The sequence below is a fragment of the Protopterus annectens genome, chromosome 7.part0 (genome assembly GCF_019279795.1).
Source record: "Protopterus annectens isolate FY-2018-M chromosome 7.part0, PAN1.0, whole genome shotgun sequence".
NCBI classification, from domain to species: domain Eukaryota; kingdom Metazoa; phylum Chordata; order Ceratodontiformes; family Protopteridae; genus Protopterus; species Protopterus annectens.
Genome location: NC_056739.1, coordinates 744,605,407 through 744,628,149, shown reverse-complemented (window position 1 = coordinate 744,628,149; position 22,743 = coordinate 744,605,407). Strand labels below are relative to the sequence as shown.

At 40.8% G+C, this 22,743-nt stretch overlaps 1 protein-coding gene across 1 annotated transcript in view; it reads right to left on the bottom strand.

Annotated features, from left to right (window-relative positions):
* Positions 1–22,743, bottom strand: part of STAG3 (stromal antigen 3) — a 4,836,058-nt gene that overhangs the window by 683,295 nt on the left and 4,130,020 nt on the right. The window lies entirely within an intron of this gene.

Here is a 22,743-nt window from a genome sequence, read left to right as displayed (position 1 = left end):
ATGACAGACAAGATATAATAGATAATAGCCTATATCTGTGTCCCTATTATGAAGCCAGTCTTTGGGAATATTCGATCCACCAAGAGTTCTAAGGGCTGGGTTAAGAAGGGAGGGAATATCAAGGATTAGTGAAGATCGATAGCACAGATTAAACGTTATGGTAAGACATAACTTCTTTATCTGATGTTGTCAATCTTCACATAAGCCTTGACTGTGGGACAGAGTCCTTAGCAACCTGCATCTTGGGAAGTCTCGTGGAAGAATAATCCTCAGCACCATCAAGCTAAATGATGCACGTCCCACAGAGACCCGGTCCAGTTTGTAATGCGTAATAAAAGTACGAGGAGATGCCCATGCTGCTGCTGCACAATTATCATCTAAAGAAGCTCCAGCATGAAAAAAACTGCAGATCCTGCTATAGCTCTCACTGAATGTGCTTTTACAGGACCTGGGGAGGGGGGTGGAGTCCCTTGCTGTTGTAAACTAAGGTGATACAGTTCTTAAGCCATTTCACCAGGGTAACTTTAGATACTGGACTGCCTAAAGAGACTGAAGAAAAGGCAATAAATAGTTGGTCGGATTTTCTAGTATACTTTGCTCTGTGACGTAGAAACTTAACTGTCTGTGTACATCTAGCAAATGTAGACAGTATTCCCCTTTATTGGAAAAAAGACTGGGAGATGTAAGGTCTGATTGATATTTGACTCAAACAACCTTTGGTAGGAAGGAGGGATTTGTCTGGAGGGAGACCCTGTCCTTATGAAAGATCAAGTAGGGGGGATTTGCAGGAAAATGCTTGTATTTCCGGTATTGTCCTGGCAGAAGTGGCAACTATTAAAAATAGGGATTTCCAGGGCAAGAATTTTAAGTTACAAGTTGCTGAAGGTTCAAAAGGGGGAGAAATAAGAGACTGAAGTACCAAATTCAAATTCCATGGTGCAGAGAGTTCTTTATATGGAGGTCTGACCATTAAGGTACCTTTCAAAATGGCTTTACAAAGTATATGAGACAAAAGTGATGAACAGTTGAAACCAATATGGAAGTTGGATCTCGCAGCTCTGGAAGTTTGGCCTACATAGAATGCCCCGCAATAACAGGAAGCATTATTAATCCATTATTGCGGGGCATTCTATGTAGGCCAAACTTCCAGAGCATTGAGATATAGAATGAATGAACATCGTAGTGATGTCAGGAACCATAAGGAGACCAGTGCCCTATATCAACACACACGTAAACATCCACAGGCTAAATTTAGTTTCATGGTCATTGATCGCATATCTGGAGATAGAACTAGCAAACAAGGCTGGCATGGTTTATTGGATCAAAAAGAAAAATATTGGATCACAACTCTGGGGGCTTTGTTCCATCCGGGTTTAAATGATCACTTATAGCAGATTATGTGTATTTCTTAATAACCCTGTTGACCTATTAGTTCAATATGGATGGGCTATTTAGATTTTGAAAATTAATATATATTCGCATATATAAACATACCAATTTATCCTAATTTTGCCTTGTTGGATTCATGTTCGTTACATCAAGCCATATGGGTTTGCCAACCAGCATTAATGGTAGTATGGGGGTCGGGTAGTTGAACCATTCAACATAGCTAGTTCACGTGTTAAATTACTAATGTTCGTATGGCAAGTATCTATCTAGCAGACGTTGGTTGTGGTCACATATTATACATGCATTTACATATATATGTGATTTTACACTATTCCACTTTAATTCATTTCTTGAATATTTTCTCAGGGTTGTTATGTCCTTGGACTTTAATGTGTTTCATTGGAGTGTTATATTCTATACTTTGCACATCATGATTATGAAAGTTTGCCAAACAGCGCTAATGCTGGTTTTGGTTGTGAATATATACGATATAGGTAGTTGATTTGAGAAATTATTATGGTCACTATTGACCCACATTTGTTTAATAGATGCTATCTATGGTCAAGAAATATATATGTCTTTATACATATATATATTATGTCACATTACCTTAAGTGCAACACAATTCCTTAAATTTAAATATGGTTGATATGTCCTGTTTTTTGACTGTATCTCACTGCAGAGTCACATATTGTATTTTGTTATCACCACACTACCAGAAAAAATATCTCTTTATTCATTAATATTAATGAGCCTATTTGTCCTATTGGCTCATGGTTTGTATTTAAATGGATGAGCATAAGGAACTTGAATGTACTGTCCTACACTGAAGAAGGCATTTTTGCCGAAACTAGTCTGTTAAGGTACTAAATAAAGGAAATTGAACTCCGTTCTGCCTTGCTGGTCTATTTGGTGAATTTGATACTTGGTTTGGACCGTGCATTCCCCCTTGCATAGGACTTGGTTTGTTCTAATGACACCAACTAAGCCAGTAATGATCCTTTAAGGATGAGCTTGTCCTTACAACTTTGGAGAGCCTTGCAAACAAAGAAAGCACAGGCTTTGCATTTAGTGTCAAGGTTAGCTGCCCCCAGACAATATACACAGGGGACGTGGGGAGCCTGTGGGTGAATTCTGTAGCCACACTTTCCAAACATTTTAAAACTTCTGTCTGACATTGTCCCTGTTGTATCACTAAAAGAAAAAAAGAAAACCACAGCAACAGAGCACACATAACAGCAAATAACAGTATTACTAGATTAACCAGAAAGTCTGCATGCAGTAGTAGTAAATTATGAACTACACAACACTATCAAAAACGGTTTTGTGTGTATTATATATATAAATATGTGTGTATGTGTATATATATATATATATATATATATATATATATATAATACTTACATAGAAACACACACAATAAGGAAGTGTTGGGAAAGGGGAGAATAGTAAGCATAAAGGCTTGAGAAAAAGAGAAAATTCTTGACGCAGTACAGAAGATCAGAGCCCTAGAAAAGCACAAATGTTCAGTTCAGTTGGAAAATGAGAGCTTAGGTATTCAGGGAGAGGCAGAGGAACTCTGGGTAGGGTAGCAGTCAGATTCACACTTTTGGAGGTCCCAAGACTGGATCAGAGTCCCATCAGTTGAATCAGATGAAAATGGCCAACACTGGATACAGTACTTGTCAAAGTTAGTATAGGTGGCTTTGAGGATGACTGTGATCGTCTAAGCCAATGCTTTCTGTAAACATTTTGGAATCAAAGGAGTGGGAGGGCATAAACGAGTCCTGGGGGCAAACTGTAGGTCACAGCAACCCTCGTTGACCACCCCCCCCCCCATGAGGGATCAGAGCAAAGGACTTGCAGTACTTGGCATTGAGGGAAGATTCAAAGGGACTGCAGCAAGGTAGGCTCAACGTTTAAATACCTGCTCTTTAACTACTGAATTGACAGACCACTTGTGAGGGTGAAGAATAAACCTGATCTACCAGTTTGCTAACACACTGGACTTCCCCTGAGTATGAATTGCTATTACAAAGTGGCAAGAAGATATTGCCCATTGCCACACTGTCATTGCCTGTCAATACAAAGGATAGGATTTTGTTTCTCCCTGTTTTCTGATGTACCAGATGACTACCATGTTGTTAGTCTGGATAGATATCACATCCAAGGGAGGGGGGAGTCAGTCAGTCCTGAAAGGCCTGCAAAGCTAGGAGGACTGCTCGCATCCCCAAGACAATGAAATGCAGACTGGCCTTTGATTGTGATCATGTATCTTAGACAGTCCTTCCCAGTTAATGTCCCCAACCACATCCCAAGTAGAAACTGTCCATGGTCAACATGGTCACCTTTGTTTGGGGACAGGGAAGACAGAAGGGACATATTTGTGAAACATGTGGAGACTTTAACCACCACCACAGGATATGTGTCTTGCAAATCTGTCCAGTGCAGAACTCAGATGTAGTACCTGACTATGGGAACCAAGGTGATCATTGCTGCCACTGAGCCTGTAAGACAGATGATTATTTTTGTTGGTGGTTTCTGACAGGGCAAGGCAGCCAAATCTTGCTGATGAATGGATGTAATCCTTGTTTGTGGAAGTTTTGTAGTTTCAAGCTTTGTGTCCAACTGAACCCGTATAAACTCTAAATACTGAGCTGGGAAAAGTATAGAGTTTGCTAAATTCACTACAATGACTAGGTTTGAACACAGATGGAGACAGGAGGCACTGGCTTGGATGAGTAGGTCCCAGGGAGGGGTGGTGATGAGCCAGTCATCCAAGTAAGGGAGCACCAGGAACCTCTGCAGTTGAAAAGAAGCTGCTGCTACTGCTACACATATGATGAACACCTGGGTGGGGCTGTGGTGAGACAGAATGGTAGAGCTCTGAAATGAAAATCACTGGCTGGCTGCCAGCCAGAAGGGAAGATACTTCCTGGAGCATCTGTCCATTTTTATATGGTAGCACGCATCCTGAAGATCTATTGACCACATCCAGTTGTTCTCCCTCAGTAGATGAATAATAAACAAAATTCTGGATGGTCGCAGCATAGTATATTTCTTACAAATCTGTTCAACAAACTTAGGTCCAGAACTGGCCTTAGGTCCCAGTTTTGATTTGGCACTAAAAAGAACCTTAAATAAACTCCAGATCCTCTTTGGACTAGTGGGACCTTCAGGTGACTTGATTGTTTAGAAGCTTCTGTACTTCAGAAACGGCCACTTCCCTCTGAGAATGTGGCATGCCAGCAAGTCCTTTTGTGGTTAAAGGGAGACAGTGAAAGGGAATGAAGTAACATCTAGTTATAATCCTCTACACCTATTTGTCTTGAGTGATGATAGTCTAGATTGTTGGATGCTGGGATAAGTGGATCAGACTGCCCCCGGAGCACAGCAGTCAGGCAACCATTCAGGAGGTGCAAAGAAGGCTTCATGGAGAAAGGACTTCTGAAGCCTTTCTTCTGCAAACATCTGTCCCTTGGGCGACTTCAATTATAAGAGAACCCCCCTCTGCCACTCTGTTCCCGAAGTGTCAGCTGAAACTCCATCTGATTTGCTGAACCAACTTTTCTTGCCTCCTTTTTGGTTCCTGTAAAAGGTCCTCTGAGGAGAAGAGAATTTGCTCCCCACTGCAGAGTGGGATTTGCCATGATTTTCACTTCTAGAAATTATCTCTCTCACTTTGGGACCAATCAGTGTTGATTCATCCTAAGAGGTGCTCAGAAAGTCTCACAGCCATATCCAGGCATGTCTCCTAATAAATATGGCTGTGCAGGCTGATCTACATGCACCTTCGATGACAATGGAAATACGATGCATAAAAAAATTAGACAAGGATTGCAGGGTAGTCAACTGCACCAACAGATTTTCTTTGATCTGCAGACAAGGTCCCAAGTGAGATTTGGAGATCTCCTTGTTCAAATCTCTAAAAAAATGGGTAACGTGCTAAATAATTCAATGCCCTCACCAAGAATTTAGATGAGGCGTAAATTCATTTCCCAAATCTGTCCAACATGTGAGACTCCCTGGACAGAAGAACTTTCTACTTTCCATCTCTTTGGTGGCTTCTGCCACTACCAAGGAATCGACGACTGGACCCTTACTCCATTGGGGACAATACAGAAGAGCAACAAGAAACTTATCTGTTTTCTTAGGGATGGGAGTAGATGAGTCTGGCAACTTCCATGCCCACTTAGAAATAAGGTCCACCATCTCATCAGCATGCACGGACTACCCAAGATGTAGATGGGTCAACCACTAGAAGAAAACTGACTTCTAGGGAAGGTGTTTGGGAGGACCATCCCCCTTTCTGTTTAAGCAGTTCAAGGATCGCTTTGAATAAAATGTCCTCATGGGTGGATCTGGGAAACCAACTTCAAAGTCAGTATCAAGGGTGATAGATTTCTGAGGGGGAAACAGGTGCCTCCTTTTGCACATATGCTTCCTGCGTAGCTTTTCAGTGGATTGCTCCAGAGAGGGCCCAGAAGCTGAGAAGGGTCACTTCTAATAGAGCACGAAGTAAAAAAGCTCAGCAAACAGGATCCAGAAGCAATGTCAATAACCAAGCGACTGAACGCTTTTAAATACGAACACTGTTCTGTCTTATTTAAAACTTTTATTGTAACAGTAAAACAATTTAACCAAGCGCTTTCGCTCAGATAAATCCGAGCTTTATCAAGGAAAAAATGGGTCTGTGATTTAGACCATTAAATACATTTCTCAATTAAGTCACATGACTCTTAAGACCATTATCTCATTAATAAACTGGTAAAAAAGTTTAAACATCCATTAATTTTAATTTTAAAAATGTATAACCTTTATACTGGTTTCCAACTTCTTACAAAAATCTATGTAAAACATATTTAAAACATGTAAACCATCCTTGTGTAAGGGTTTAAAAGTTAAATTACAAAATAAAAACTATGTATACATGGAAATACTTATGAAAATTCCTACAAAAAAATAATTATTTGTATAATAAGTATCCCAATGAAATGCATCAATCTAAAATATAGCATAAATATCCCTAACATCTGGTGTAGTAAACCTATTGCCTTGGTAACTAAAGAGCTGTCCACCAAAAACTACCAGTAAAAAATTACTTGGTGGTAGTATGGTGAACAATCTACTTTTATTAAAACCTAAAGGCGAGCATGCCTCAATTTTAAAACACTATTGATGTTAAGGCTGTCGTTCAATCCAGGAAACTTGGTGGAATCCAGCTTGAGTTGCCAAAATAACTCCCGGTATTCCAACCTGGTTTCCCAACTACCCCCACGAACATCAGGTGTTATTTGTTCTAGTACTACAAACTTTATAAGCATATCTTTGCAGACCAGGGAGTGTTTGTAAAAGGCATTGCTCTCCTTCAATTAATATCATTATAGTGTTTGTATACCCTTCTCCTAAAACCCCTCTCCGTCTTGCCTACATAAAAACTATGGCAAGCCATACAACACCCAAGGTATACCACACCTTTCACCCCACAATTAAAATATCTCAAGGAGGTGTATCTAAACTTCCTAGAGGGGAGGTATAACACACTTTGGTTTAACATGGCATGACATTGCTTACAATTCCCACATGGATATGTACCAAATTTTCTCTTAGCAGTATCCATTTTAACCTTCTCCTTCATTTCTAAAAGTTCTTTCAGGTTCATATCCCTTTTTCTAACAAAATGTGGGAATGGGAGAATGTAGGCTTTGATGTTATCCTGTAACCTAAGAACAGGTCAGTATTTGTAAATAATTTGTTCTATTTTGTCCGAGTTAGAAGAAAAAGTATGTGCAAAGCTGTTTTTTACTTGAGAGATGTCAACGTGTTGGTTATGGTGTATCCCAGTTGGTCCAACACCTAGTAAAGGGGGGTATTTAATTTCTTTATTCTGAATCACTTCCAGTGCCAAACTCTCAATAAGACTTTCAGGGTACTCCTTTTCCATAAAAAGTTTCTTCAAAATCCTAACTTCTTCTTTAAAAATGTCTAAAGTACTAGACATTCTTGAAGCCCGGATCAACTGTCCTTTTACTATCCCCTTCTTTTGATAGAAGGGATGCCCACTGTGGTGATTAAGATAAGCATTTGAGAAAGAGCTTTTTCTGTGTATTTTTGACTGAAAACATTGGTTGACATAATCTTTAATTAGGGTGACATCCAAATAGTGCAGCCTATCACTGTCGATCTTATAGGTAAATTTCAAAAATGGTGTTGTGTTATTAATATAACCTAAAAAATCTAATAGGCTTTTTTCGTCCCCCTTCCATAAAATACAAATGTCATCTAAAAATCTTCGATAGTATGTTATGTCTTGATACCATACACTTGTAAAAACGAAGTTCTTTTCCCAATAATATAACACTAGATTGGCATAAAGGGAGGCGCAAGAAGCCCCCATTGCCACTCCCTTTTTCTGGCGATAAAATTCGCCATTAAAGTGCATAAAATTATTTTCAAGTACCAAAAGAAGAGCAATGCCTTTTCCAAACACTCAATGGTCTGCAAAGATATGCTTATAAAGTTTGTAGTACTAGAACAAATAACACCTGATGTTCGTGGGGGTAGTTGGGAAATACCGGGAGTTATTTTGGCAACTCAAGCTGGATTCCACCAAGTTTCCCGGATTGAACGACAGCCTTAACATCAATAGTGTTTTAAAATTGAGGCATGCTCGCCTTTAGGTTTTAATAAAAGTAGATTGTTCACCATACTACCGCCAAGTAATTTTTTACTGGTAGTTTTTGGTGGACAGCTCTTTAGTTACCAAGGCAATAGGTTTACTACACAGGAAGTTAGGGATATTTATGCTACATTTTAGATTGATGCATTTCATTGGGATACTTATTATACAAATAATTATTTTTTATAAGAATTTTCATAAGTATTTCCATGTATACATAGTTTTTATTTTGTAATTTAACTTTTAAACCCTTACACAAGGATGGTTTACATGTTTTAAATATGTTTTACATAGATTTTTGTAAGAAGCTGGAAACCAGTATAAGGGTTATACATTTTTAATTAAAATTAATGGATGTTTAAACTTTTTTACCAGTTTATTAATGAGATAATTGTCTTAAGAGTCATGTGACTTAATTGAGAAATGTATTTAATGGTCTAAATCACAGACCCATTTTTTCCTTGATAAAGCTCGGATTTATCCGAGCAAAAGCGCTTGGTTAAATTGTTTTACTGTTACAATAAAAGTTTTAAATAAGAAAAAACAGTGTTCGTATTTAAAAGCGTTCAGTCGCTTGGTTATTGACATTGCTTCTGGGTCCTGTTTGCTGAGCTTTTTTACTTCGTGGTTTTGGTTCTTTATCTGTTGGATTTACTGTTCTAATAGAGCAGTGTCAATAGTTTTGGTAGCTGGCTATCCCAATGGGACAAGAATAATAGGTTCTGGACCCTGGGAAATCCTTTGGTGGAGGGAAGGATTTGAGCACAGGGGCAGACCTTTCTCTGGGTTGAGACAGAACTCTTTCAAAACCCTTGAAAGATGAACTTGATACAGATCTGGACAACCTAGCCTTGGCAGCTGAAACCCCTACCTGAGGCTCAACCCTAGATATCGTATGGCTTGGATCTGAGGCTGATGTCAGAGCAGAACAGTTTACTGCAGAGACTCCAAGAGGTAGGAACATATCTGAAGACTTTAGTTCCGAACTTACTTTGTCAAAGTTGGTGCAGACCATTCTGCTTAAAAATTCAGACAGCGCTTTAGCTGCAGGAGCCAAATGAATGAAAGACCTCATCGGCATCAAGAAAGAACAAATCTTAAGCCGAGATGCAGACCTGCCCAAGGCAGAAGTCAGATCCAAATATCCCAGTCTGGAAGGATTGCTCAAAGGAGGAGCAATAATAGAGTAAGGAGAAGAAACCATTCTCCTGGATCAACCTGGGAGGACCCCAGCTGGATCTTTGTCCAAAGAAATCTCATTGCCTTGTCCAAATCTGCTTCGGAAAGACTCCAGGACTACCTGAATGACTGAAAAGATGAGACAAAGGAGGGTGGTGTAGAGTGATGGTACAGCTTCTACTGCTGTATGGTTGAATTGAGCCTTGGGGAAATGGGCTCTGGTGAGAAAGTACAGTTGTGTACCTACCATAAATGTAGATGTTCGAGTGTATTCACTGTTGCAGTCATTACACTTGGGTTATCCTGCTGGCAGGCTACCCGCAGTCGGCCTGAATTCCAAAGTACTGGTCCGGCGTCGGCTGCGGTCACCTCTTCCCTGACGTCAGTGCGCCAGGGGTATAAAAGATGCAGCTGACGACATTTTTTTCAGTTTTTCTTGCCCCAGATGTCAGGTGCACCCAAAAGGGTAGGCTAAAAATATTATGATCATAAAAAAGCATGCACATAACCTTCATCCACAAGCAAATACACCACATAGCTTGTATAGAATAGAGAGGTACAGGTAAGTCCCAGCAATAAAAAAAGGGGGATGGAGGGAGGGTAACCTGGACTGCAACAGTGAATACACTCGAGCATCTACATTTATGTTAGGTATACAACTGTACTATGTTAATCGTGTTTCACTGTTGCAGTCATTACACTTGGGTTGAATCCCAAAGCTGAGGTTGGGTGGCTGGGCCTACATAGAATTTGGAGTGGTTATGAGGCCCTGCAGAACTGCAGTGGCAAAGCCTGCTCTGGATTTAGAGTAAAGAGGTAAATGGTAGTGCTTTGTAAAAGTGTGCACTGAAGTCCAGGTTGCAGCCTCCAAAATGTCCTTGGTTGGTACTCCTCTGAGGAAGGCTGCTGAGGTGGCTGCTGCTCTGATAGAATGTGGCCTAATGCCCTTGGGCACTGATTTGCCATGTTGTGAATAGCAGAAACAAATGCAGTGGCCTATCCATTTTGAAATAGTCTGCCTAGAGATAGCTTTTCCTTGCGAACCTGCAGCATATGCCACTAAGAGTTGCTCAGTTTTTCTGAAAGCTTTAGTTTTGTCCAAGTAAATGCGTAGCTGTCTGTGTATGTCCAAAGAATGCAGAAGTCTCTCCCCCTTATTCTGTGGGTTTGGATAAAAGGCAGACAAATATATGGTTTGGTTAAGAGCCATACTGGAGACTACCTTAGGCACAAATGTCGGGTTTGTCCTTAGAGAAACCCTGTCTTGATGGAAAATAATAAAAGGTTCCACAGCCATTAGTGCCTGCAACTCTGAGACTCTTCTTGCTGAAGTTATTGCTAGGAGAAGAGCTGTTTTCCATGATAAGTATTTTATCTCCGCTGTATTGGCTGGCTCAAAAGGAGACAGTGTGAGTTTTTCCAAGACAAAATTGAGGTCCCATGCAGGTATTGGAGCTCTCCTTGGGGGTCTTATGTTTTTGGCCCCTCTAAGATACTGTCTTAGCAGTGGATGAGAAAAAATAGGTGGGTCCATATTGTAATGAGCTGAAATGGCAGAGGCATGGATCTTAATTGATGAGAAGGATAGGCCTTTGTCCAGCATCTCAGTTAGGTATTGCAAAATCTGAAGAATATTTGGTACAAGCGTGTCAATTCCCTGCGTCTGGTTCCAAGCACAGAATCTCTTCCATTTTTCTGCTGGGCCTCCAAAATAACATCCATAACTGCTTTAGAGAGAGGTGTGTTCTGAATGGTTACATTATCCGCCATACAGCTAGATTTAGGGTTCTGAGTTGGCTGTGTAGGATCTGATTGTTCTGTTGGGTCAGCAAATGCGGAATTAGAGGTAATGTCCAGGCTGGGCCTTGAGACAAGCTCTTTAGGATTGGGTACCAGTGCTGGCATGGCCAGTATGGGGCAATCAGTATCATTTTTGGCTTCTCTTGTCTGACCTTTAGGAGTACCTTGGGGAGGAGAGGCAGAGGAGGGAAGGCATATACTGTAACGGCTTTCCAGCTGAATGAAAGGGCGTCTACTTTCCATGCTTGTTTGTGATAAGTCTGAGTGCAGAATCTCTGTAGCTGGCAGTTGTGAGGGGAGGTGAATAGATCTATGTCTGGGCATCCCCATTTCCCTGTTATCATGCTGAAGATTTGTGGATCTAGTTTCCACTCGTGTGGATCCATGAGGTTCCTGCTTAGTTCATCTGCCAAAGTATTTGTCTTTCCTGGCAGGAATTGTGCTTGCAGGTGTACTTGATAAGTCAATGCTGTGTTCCACAAAGTCATGGCTTGTCTGCAGAGGGTTAGGAATGTGTGCCCCCCCCTGCTTATGTACCACATGACTGTAGTATTGTCAGTCTTTATCAGCAGTTGTCCTGGATGAAGTAGGTCCTTGAAGGCTGTCAGGGCATTTTGTACAGCTAGCATCTCTTTTTGATTGATAGGAAGATGCATTTGGCTTGTGGGCCATGTGCCCTGAATACATTTTCCTGCCATGTGCGCCCCCCAGGCATAATCTGATGCATCTGTTATTAGTGTCTGGCTGGCAGTGGGTAAAGTGAATGGCTGTCCCTTGTTGTGGTGACAGGCCTGTGCCCACCATCAAAACTCCTGTTGCAGGCAGGGAATGAGAGTAATTACTGTTTCCAGGCTGTGGCAATGTTGAGTTCAAACACTTTTTAGATACCATTGTAGTTTCCTCATATGCAGTCTTGCATATGGAATTAGTAGAATGCAGGATGCCATGTAGCCCAGAGCCTGCAGAATTTTTCTTGCAGATAACTGGGTCTTTGTTGCCATGTTTTCGAAGTAAGAAGTCAGTTGCCTTTGTTTGTCTGGCGTGATATAAGCCATCTGGACAGTTGTATTTAAGCTTGCACCCAGGAATATTATCTCTTGAGAGGGTATTAGTTTTGATTTATTTTCGTTTACTGTGCACCCTAGGCAAATTAGTAATCTTTTTACAAATGCCAGATGCTGTAGTAGAATATCTTTGGTCTCTGCTTGAATAAGGCAGTCGTCCAAGTAGGGATATATCTGAATTCCTCTTTGTCTGCAAAATGCAATTACTGGTGCCAGACATTTTGTGAAGACCCTGGGCGCAGTAGATAAGCCAAAGGGCAGTGCAGAGAAATGGTAGTGCATTGAGCCAGCTATGAATCTGAGGCATCTTCTGCAAGATTGTCTGATTGGGACATGCAGGTATGCCTCTTTGAGGTCCAAAGTTACAAGTCAAGCCTTCTTGTCCAGCATGGGCAGAAGCTGCTGTAGAGTCAACATTTTGAATTTTGGGACGTTCAGAAAAGTATTTAGAATAGACAGGTCCAGAATTGGTCTCCAGGCTTTGTCCTTTCTTGGTACTAAGGAAAGTCCTTGTCCCTGCTCTTGTTGTGGCACTGGCTGAATAGCCCCCATGTCCATGAGAGATGAAACGTATTTTTGTGCCTCTGCCCATTGGTTATGTGGCAGGTCTGGCATACCTTTTGCCTTTGGAAGGGTGTGAAAGTGGAACCTGTAGCCCTGAGAGACTATATTTAAGACCCATTTGTCCTGGGTGATCTTGTGCCAGTTTTGTGAAAAAAGTGCTAGCTTTCCCCCTAAGGGTGTTTCCAAAAAATAAGTGCTTGGCATTGGCAGAGGGAAGTCATTGGGACTGTTTTCTATAAGGCTGTGATTTGTCTTCTCTGCTTTTGGAGGTAGAAGCACCCCATTGTTTGGGCCTGTATGAGCCCTGGGGCTGTTGCCTGCCTCTAGGGCATCTGAATCTGCCTCTTTGTGGTCTGTCTGACACTGGAAAGGACCAATTCTTAGAGGGCCAGTTCCTGCTAAATCTGGGCGGCTGTACCTGTAAAAAAAATCCTTTACTGTCTGCATAGATTTAGCTTTATCCTCCATTTTCTTCAACACCTCTTCTGCCTTAACACCAAACAAAGTATCATGCTGGAATGGAGCATCCAATAATTTTGCTTTAACATGATCAGGCAGATTCTGTTCCTTTAACCAAGCATGCCCTTCTAATAACAGAACCTGTAACAGCAGCCTTGCACGAGGCCTCCAGTGAATCATAGCCACATTGCAAAGTATGTTTTCCCACTTGTTCAGCTGCATGCAATAAATCCTGCAAATCTTTGTTCTCAGAACATTCAGAATTTGTCAACATTTTTTGTTTTAACAAAGACATTAAGTATTGCTGATATCTGAGCATATGAAATTGACAATTTAAAGCCCTTACAGCCAAGGTAGCAGAAGTATAAACTTCTTTCCCCATCTGTCCAAGCCCTAGAATCTCTATCCGAGGGGACAGGGTTTTTAGCAGTAGCAGCCTTGACCCATTTGGGACCCTGTGAAATAGTTTCTGGGTCAGCAGCAGGGTTTTTATAAAGGAATTTATGGGAGTCTGGAACCCTGTAGTATCTGTCCGGCTTAACAGGAACAGGAGGTAAAGAGTCTGGAGACAGGCCGGACTCTGAAAATACATCATCTACTATGTCTAGAGCAGGGGGAATTGCAAGAGGTCTGTGCTGAGGAAGTAAAAGAAAGTCTCTAAGCCTTTTCTTAGAATCGGAATAATCTTGGCTCTCCCGGTGAAAATGCTCCCTCATGGTATGCAAGGTTTCCCCAAATGAGTAGTCCTCAGGAGGAGAAGCTGAAGGAATAGAATCTTCAGCATCAGAATCCTCACAGGGAGGAATAGAATATCCCTGTTCTGAAGAGGAATCAGAGGAAATGGAAACCTGATCAGAGGAATCATATTCAGTGTCTTGCCTAGGCTTCTTATAAGGAGGGGGATGGGAACCCCTGATCAAGGTAATTAGGTCTTCGGCCATTTTGAGCATCTGTTTCTTAGGCATAGAACTCTGTCCTGGAGAATGCTGTACTTGTTTCCTTGTCTTTAAAACTGTTTTAGACTTTGTCTTGGATGCTGAAGTAGGCTTTATATAAAGCTGTGTAGGTCTGAAGACTCCCTCAGAAGCCGATGCCTGCTCAGCGGCTCTGGACCCATCTGAGGGATTAATTTCCGAAGGGCCAATACCTTGAGTATCCAGAGGCCTAGTTGTCTCCACGTGGGAGTCTGAGGTGGCCTATGGCTCTGAGGTAGCGTGAGTCAGGGGCTGCGAAAGCGCCACACTGAGCACCGGCGACTGACCTAGAAGAGACTTTGTCGTCGGTTTTGGACCTCTGATGCTTGTCCTTGGTCTTTATCCTTGCGTTTTTTATGAATTCCGGTCGTCGGTTGTTCTGACGGCATTATATAGTTAAACCTTCTGCCAAAATAATGAAAAGCAAAATCGTAACGACGCTTAATCATGCGTTGGTTAAATTAGCACAAAACAGACAACTAGCAACATCCTGGTCAGGGCCTAGGCAAGGAATACAGTAAGAATAAAAATCCTTATGAGGTATTTGCTTCCCACAAGAAATACAATTGTTAACTTTTTCTGGCATCGGTCTGGAGCAAGAAAAAAGTTTCCCGAACGGGGTACTTAGCTTTATTGAAGACTTTGGATCTGAAATTCGATTTCGAAAATCTCAGGAATCGTCCGACTGGCACTTGCGAACTGCTTTTGCTTCGGGCACCGCACGGCAAGAAAGACTGAAGAAAATGGCGTCAGCTGCATCTTTTATACCCCTGGAGCACTGACGTCAGGGAAGAGGTGACAGCAACCAACGCCGGACCAGGACTTTGGAATTCAGGCCGACTGCGGGTAGCCTGCCAGCAGGATAACCCAAGTGTAATGACTGCAACAGTGAAACACGATGAACATCCTCCATGGGGTTCTGGATCCCATTACTATCAGATTGAAGAAATGTGTGCATTCTAAGGGTTTTCTAATTTTTGAAACTAGAGCCAAAGACTTGTGGTCTGGATATCTTAGATTTTTCTTTTTCCTTTTCTTTGGAATTTTCTCTCACTTTCTCCCCTGGTTTCTTCGAAGGAGAGGAGGAAGAAGATTTTTATGAAACTGGAGGTACACAGTGACTAGGAGTAGTCCTTTTAAAATAAGTTTGTTACTGCATTCCACAATGGCATGTTGTCTGAAGGTTTCACAAACAGAGCAAGAAGTGGCTAAGTGAGAATGGCCCAGACAACAGGTACACTTGTCATGTGCACTGGAGTTGGGCAACATGTGGGTACAAGCCAAACATTTCTTGACACCAGTTGGTTTCCCTGACATCTTGAAAGGGAAACAGATGATAACAGAATATAAACTTTCCTTTTCTTAAGAAAGGTTTAAAGAAATATTTTAATGGTAATAGTAATAATAATAAAAAGTCACTTACCCACAAAAAAAAAACACCCAAGCAACTAAAGATCTGTCCTACGCTTGTGGCAGCAAACAAGATCTGAGGTTGCTGGATCAAGAAGGAGAAACTATGGGTAAGGGAAGGAGCATGAGTACTGGATCCAAATTGTGAAAGTGACTGAAGTTGGAACCAAAGACCCATATGTTGAGGAATGGAGGGAACAGCATCATTTCAAGTATCTGTGAATCTGCTCTACAATTTATAACCATCAGACTTTCTGGGGGCACAAGATTTACTGTCATGTAAACTGCAATCTGTGAGAAAGACATTCACTAAAGCAGATAAAACAGGAGGAACAGTTGCTGACTGAGGAAAATTCAACTATAGCAAATCATAATATATCTGTTAAGGAATGAGGATTTCATTCAGATCATAGCCGGTTTTATAAATCAGCAAACTCTGCTATTACTGGGGCCCCCCCCCCACCACAGTAAGTCATCTTATTTTGACATTCTGTTACGTTTTTCAAATCAACAGCAGCTAATACAGCAATTCTGTGTATGCAGTAAATCAGGCATGTTATAACAACTCTTAGTATGAAGAATCCTAAGGACTGGCACTACTAATCCTTTACAATTTAAAGATATTTGTGGTTGTAGTAACTATGTTTTGTCAAGTAGCAAGCTTCGCAATTTCATTATTTTAACACTGACAAAGTGCCTCTTGACTTAGATAAATCCTACTAGTAGGCATTTTCTCCACTAACACCATAACCTGCTTTAGGTGAGGTAGGGGTAGGGGAGGCTAATCATCCCTGACTATGTGAAGTCCTTACAAAAGCTGCTGCTGACTGGGGGATAATGAGAGAAGAAGAAAGACCATTCATTCTCCAGTTACATAGTTTATCCTAAACAGGAAACCAGTGTAAAGCTGATAATCAGTAAATGAACATGAAAGAGATAAGTGCTAGAGACTGACAGCTCAGAGTGACCAATCTCTGTACTTACCTGGGATTTGAAGAAGGGCAGTTGTGCCCGATATCCTCAGGAAGTTTTATAAATATTGGTAGGACACCAGATATTGTAACTCTCAACTTCTTTGCTCAAGAATTCTGGGCAAAGCCACAAATAATGGTAGAATAAAGGCTCAAAATCAAGAACACTTTTTAAAACATTACTCTAATTCACTTAAAAAGTTAATAAAATAACGTATTGTACACTGACGTACAGTTTTGGAAAAGTATGAAACTCTAATGTCTGACATTACTTTCTGTCTGCTTGTAATCCTGAATAATTTACCAAAAAAAATCACATTTTTTCTAAGAGACAAGGCAAAAATATGAGGCAAAATCAGGAACATTCTGTGAAATTAGGAACAGTAACAGGCATGTATTACTCCAGAAGTAAACCCCTAACACTAAAATCAAACCCACTAGTGTAATTCCTCACTTAAACAAGGTATATAATAAAAGGAAAAAAACTCACTGCCAAAATGAAGAGCAGCAACTTCCTTAATGACAATTGCTCTCTTATACAACCAAACAAGAAACTAAGAGGTCCGAGTCCAACAAGGCCAACTACGAGATCAGAATGACCTCACATGCTAAGAACAATCTTCAGCTATGTCCAGAACCTTTAAGGTAACACAGAGCAGTGTGAACTGTACAACCTTCGCCAATCAGGGTGACATAGCAAATCTACTGACTGATAAATTAAGCTAAAACTTCCCCCTTCCCCAGCTTCTCTGGCTGAAATCCACTCCAGTATACTTACACCACCTATTATCAGGGTGATGGCAGCACTCACTAAAGCCAAGAACACTGCCTCTGTGGGTCCCAACAACATCATTTGCTTTCTGAACGGTCTAAACCATGACCTATCAGGAACACTTGAGGCACTCCAACTACAACCTTGAAACAGGCTACATTCCAAGTGAATGAAGGACTGCAAAAGTCAGTCCCCTCCACAACAACACACCATAAACTGACTTAATGAACTACAGACCCATCAGTTTAATGAACCTGATATGTAAAGCCAAGGAACGAATGATCATGGAAATGATAAACAGGGACACTGATAACCTACAAACACTGGGCCCATCCCATTTTGGCTTTGTTAGGGGAAGGTCATGCCTATTTAATATGAAAGACTTCTATGAGATGGTCACCAAGGTAATGGACGAGGGTAAAACAGTGCATATTGCGTATCTTGACCAGGTCAAGGCATTCAATGCAGTACTCCACTCAGGCACTGTAGCTCTCTGAGACAGGCATAAATCCCTCCCCCCTCCCTTCACCTTTTCTAAACCTATAAATATAGGTTGATTTGTTAGGCGCCATATTTAAATCCCCTAGCCCTAAACCGCAGTCCTGTGTCCTCCTGGTGGTGTGCAGTCCCGTAAGTGCTTGTTTTTTTTTCTTTCCTTTGTATGAATTGTACTTACTATTAATTGCTCTATACAGTATACCAATAGATAAGTACACTAATTTGTTGTTTTAGACTGTGTATTTGTGTTTCTAGCCTCCCTCTACTGTTGTACGCTTTCTCCGCGTGGTCCACAAATTGCTCTGAAAGTTTCCTCTGTTGCCTTACCTGAACCTGAATTGCTACCTAATACTAGCATTGTATCTTTAATAGTAGTTACATTAGCTTTTACTGTATAAAGGGAACCTCTCTGCTTAAATGTGCTCCAGTAGCTCTATGTTGTATTAACTGAACCTCTCTGCTTGAATGTGCTCCACATGTGCATGCTTTGTGTGAGAGTGTTTTGTTGCTGCGTGGTGCATAACCTGCTATGAAGGCATCCTCTGAAGGCTCCACTTATCCTGGAAGGCTATCGGCTTCTATGGGACACCATTACAGTAGTTGATTGATGCTTTATAGGCTACCGACTACTATAAGGTACCATTAGAACTTACTCCAGTAGTCGATTGTTGCTTTAAATGATACCGACGACTATGAGGCACCATTAAACTTTATTTAGTAGTCGCTTGGTATTTTACAGCCCCTATGGCTTTTTTATAGTGCTTTTTGCATTAGTCGCTACCTAATTGAACTCTGATGAGATGATATGTGGAACTCGCTAACTTAGAAAGGGTAGCATCTGCCCCCTCTGCCGCTACTCTACTAGAACTCTGTCGCTACTCTACTAGAACTATACAGGAGACTTACTCTGCTGACTTTGCATATGGCGTCTAAACGGAGTTTAAATAGGTGTTAACAGAATACAGGCATAGGGACAGAGTCTCTCTATATAGCCGTCATTCATGCTACTTAGATAGATGTTTTAGCCACAAATTGCATACTTTCTAACACTTTGGTATGTATGCTTCACTCCACAACTAGTCTTCCTCTCAGCGATCTTCATTTTTAAGCGTAATAATGTTGTATATCTGTTAGCGGTGTATAAGCCCTAAACTATAATAGATTTTTAAGCCTCAAGTTATGTTTATCTGCAATGTTAACAGCCTTAGCTATAACTGAATGTTAAGCTCCAAAGTAATGCTTATCTGCTAGCTGTTTTACTTTACTATTCTACTTGTTTTTACAGCATTTTGCATTACTCCACATGTTAATTGTCTAACACAGTTTCTGTAGCTAAAGCCTTACTTTGAAAGGCGACTACAATTTAAGGGAACTATAATATATTAGGGTATGATATGGATAACTACATGTTCTGCTATTGAGTATTTACCTTGATTGTTGGAGGCTGAATACCTTTTCTGATATTTATATTGTTTTGCTTGCTAAGCCACATGTGTATGTTTTACCGCTCCAGCTTATCATAGTGTTTTTGTAAAGTATGTTTAACCTCCTGTGTCTCTACTGCTCTTGTAGGTAACACTCCATCAACTACTGACTTGTACTTGTCCTCACCAGTTCTACCCTCCACTGTATTAACTCTCAACCTACTTTAGCTTAGGATTTTAAGTCTTCTCTATCTCTTTTTCAGCTATCAAGCCTAGTGCCTGTGACACAGGCTCTCCATCTTCCCTAATGTAACAAGGCAGAAGGAAAGCTCTCAGGAACGGAAGGGCTTACCCAACAGGATTCCCTGCGTGTATTTAAAGCCCAGCTAGCCTAACTTCACAGTATAAGCTACTGCTCTTATAGGTATTAAACTGAACTTTATGAGTGTCTAAAGTATAACCTGTTGTAAGGGCCAGCACACCCAAGGACCAACCCTAGGCCATCCCCTACTTTCTCACCTGTTTTCTTCCTTTACCTATCTTTAGTCTGAATGTAACTCCTTTCTTCCTCCACTAGAGGGCAGCAGTACTATAGCATGTAAAGTTGCTTTTTACCTGCTACTCAATCTCCTTTAATCCCTGTGGGGCAGCCTTCCTCTGTGTAGCCCTGCAAATTCCCTTACTGGAAGTATACCCCCACAGTCAATAGATTAAATCACCAACCTTGTACTGTTTCATACCATTGTCACTGAACTTCTGTGAAAGAGAGAAAGGAAGTACCCTTTCAATGTTAACATAAGTACACCTCTACCCTACTCTACCTGTCTTTACTACTCCTTTTTTAAACCCCTTTTTGCACTTTTAAGTCCAGATTCTTTGTCTTAGTTCAACTGTCCCTTTCCCTCTCCCTTACACATTCTTCCCTTCTTTACACATTCCACTCTATTTTGCCTTATACTAATTATCTATAGAATAAACTCTTACCTTCCCTAAGCCTGGGGAACCCAGTTGCACTGTATAACTGATTGTCTCCAGCCTCCAGCTGTTACCCACTCCGTTTGCCCTGCGGGCTCACTCCGCTCCCCTACTCTACCCCCAATTCCCACCCACCCCACTGTCTTTACCTTTATACATCCCTTACCACACCCCCTCCCTAATCCCACCAATCTTCACAATCCATTAACCTAAAACACCCACCTTAATTGTCTACTACCCTTATAAGCTATTCTATACTAATCACACCACACCCTCTCTCCCGTTAACCGCCCTCTTTAGTTTCCTCCCCATTTTCTCTTCTCAGTCTTTATTCACCTTGCTTCCTACATCTCTACTCAACCCCTACAACCTTGTACTCATTATCTCCAAACATGACTATAACTGTAAAACCTAAACTCACCAAAACCATATTCTTAAGCATAATTTCTACTTTCCTTATTTATTCCTACATCATCACCTCATTTGAAAAACCATACCACTACCACTTTTATTACTCCCATAAACAAACAACAATTTACAATTCTATCATCCCTAAAGGTCAAATTAACATTACATCAACTCCCAGCTACCTACTACCTAAATACCACAGAATCTCACACATCAAATACCATACATCCACAATAAGGAAAGAGAAATTTCTAACAAACTTTATAAATATCCCTACATCACGACTCTGTAAACCCAACTTAAAAGATGGTGACATCCACCCCAACCCTGGCCCCACAAATCCCACTCTACTAACAACCCAGCCCAATCTTCCCAACTCTTTCCTAACAGGACACCTGAATATCCGAAGCATTAAAAACAAAATAACCCATCTCCATGCCCTCCTTGATACCCATAACTTTGACATCCTCTGTCTAACAGAAACATGGTTAAAACCAACAACCAAAGACAATGAAATCATTCCACAAGGCTACAATATACTTCGGCTAGACCGTATAAAAAGTAAGGGCGGTGGAGTTGCAATCTTATTCAAAGCGGGACTTCAAATCTCCACTTTACCATTTGACCCACCTAAAAATAGCAAGGCTGAGGTACTTATTACCAAATTCCAGACTTAACAAGAACAAATCCCTATATATCATTTGCATCTACCTTCCACCTGGTAATAATATTAGTACGATAGAGAATATACTAAGCCAGGTGTCCTCCACATACCCCCAAGAAACTATTATACTTGGTGATTTTAACACTGATTGGACAACTATCAAAGCTGATAACCCCTCGTCCCTAATCAACCTTCATGGATTCAGTCAAACTATAACCTCCACTACCAGAATCAACAAACCAAACAAAAAAGAGAGCATACTAGACTGGATTCTTATAAATAGACAACAACAAAGGTACAATGTTGGAACTCTACCTGACGATATTAGTGATCATACTTTAACCTATATCCTTAGGCATAAAAATGATATCTCAAATCCCCCCATTTATAGAATCATACGTACCAACAAACATTTTAACCCATTATTCCAAAATGAACTAAATGCTTGTGACTGGAACCCTTTAAAAATTCTACCACTAGAACAAGCCACTGACTATCTAAACTCTAAAATTCTATCTATCCTTGATAAGCATGCACCTAAAAGGACCATCAAAATGAAAGCCAAACCAGCCCCTGGCTTTCCAAAGAAACCAAACAAAAAATCTTACTTAGAAATAAATCCTGGGCAAAGTGGAGAGCTAACAAAAATACTTCTGAGCAACTACTGTTTAAGCAACTGAGAAATAGTACAAAAAAGGAAATACTATCCGACAAAAAAAACTACTACTATAAACTACAACAAAACCACAAAAATAACCCCCAGAAGTTTTGGTCTAGTATAAATAAACTCCTTTCCCCAGGGCACTCTCAGACGCCAGCCCCACTTCCAGCAGACCCAAACACCCCCCAGCAAACAGCCAATGCCTTTAATTCCTTCTTTACGGAAACCATACAAACACTAGCAAGCCCACTTACTCTAGACAGCTCAAACCTTGCCACTTCCACACCTAGTACTCTACCTGCTTTCTCAATACAACCAGTCTCTACCACTCATCTTCAAACTCATCCAAAAACTTGAGCCCTGTACCCCTTCTGCTGACCAGCTACCTTCTGAATACCTCCAAAAAGCAGCCAAAGTAATTTCTTATCCTATATCCATCCTCATAAATAGAACCATTAAGGAAGGGAATGTTCCTAACATCTGGAAAATCTCCCATATCATTCCCCTTCACAAAGGCGGAAACTCAAACGACTACTCTATCGGCCAATAGCACTTTTATCTCCCTTAGCTAAAATTATGGAAAAATGTGTTCATCATCAACTGTTAAACCATTTAACTCAAAATAACATGATACCTAAATGCCAACATGGTTTTAGGCCATCCCATAGTACCACGACAGCCCTGCTATCCTTTACAGATGTTATAAATAGAAATCGCAATAACAACAACCTCTTATCTGCTCTCTTTATTGACCTCTCCAAAGCTTTCGACATGGTTAACCATGCCCTTCTTATCAACATTCTTGAATCCTTCGCCCTTGACTCTTTAGCAATTAAATGGTTCAGGTCCTAC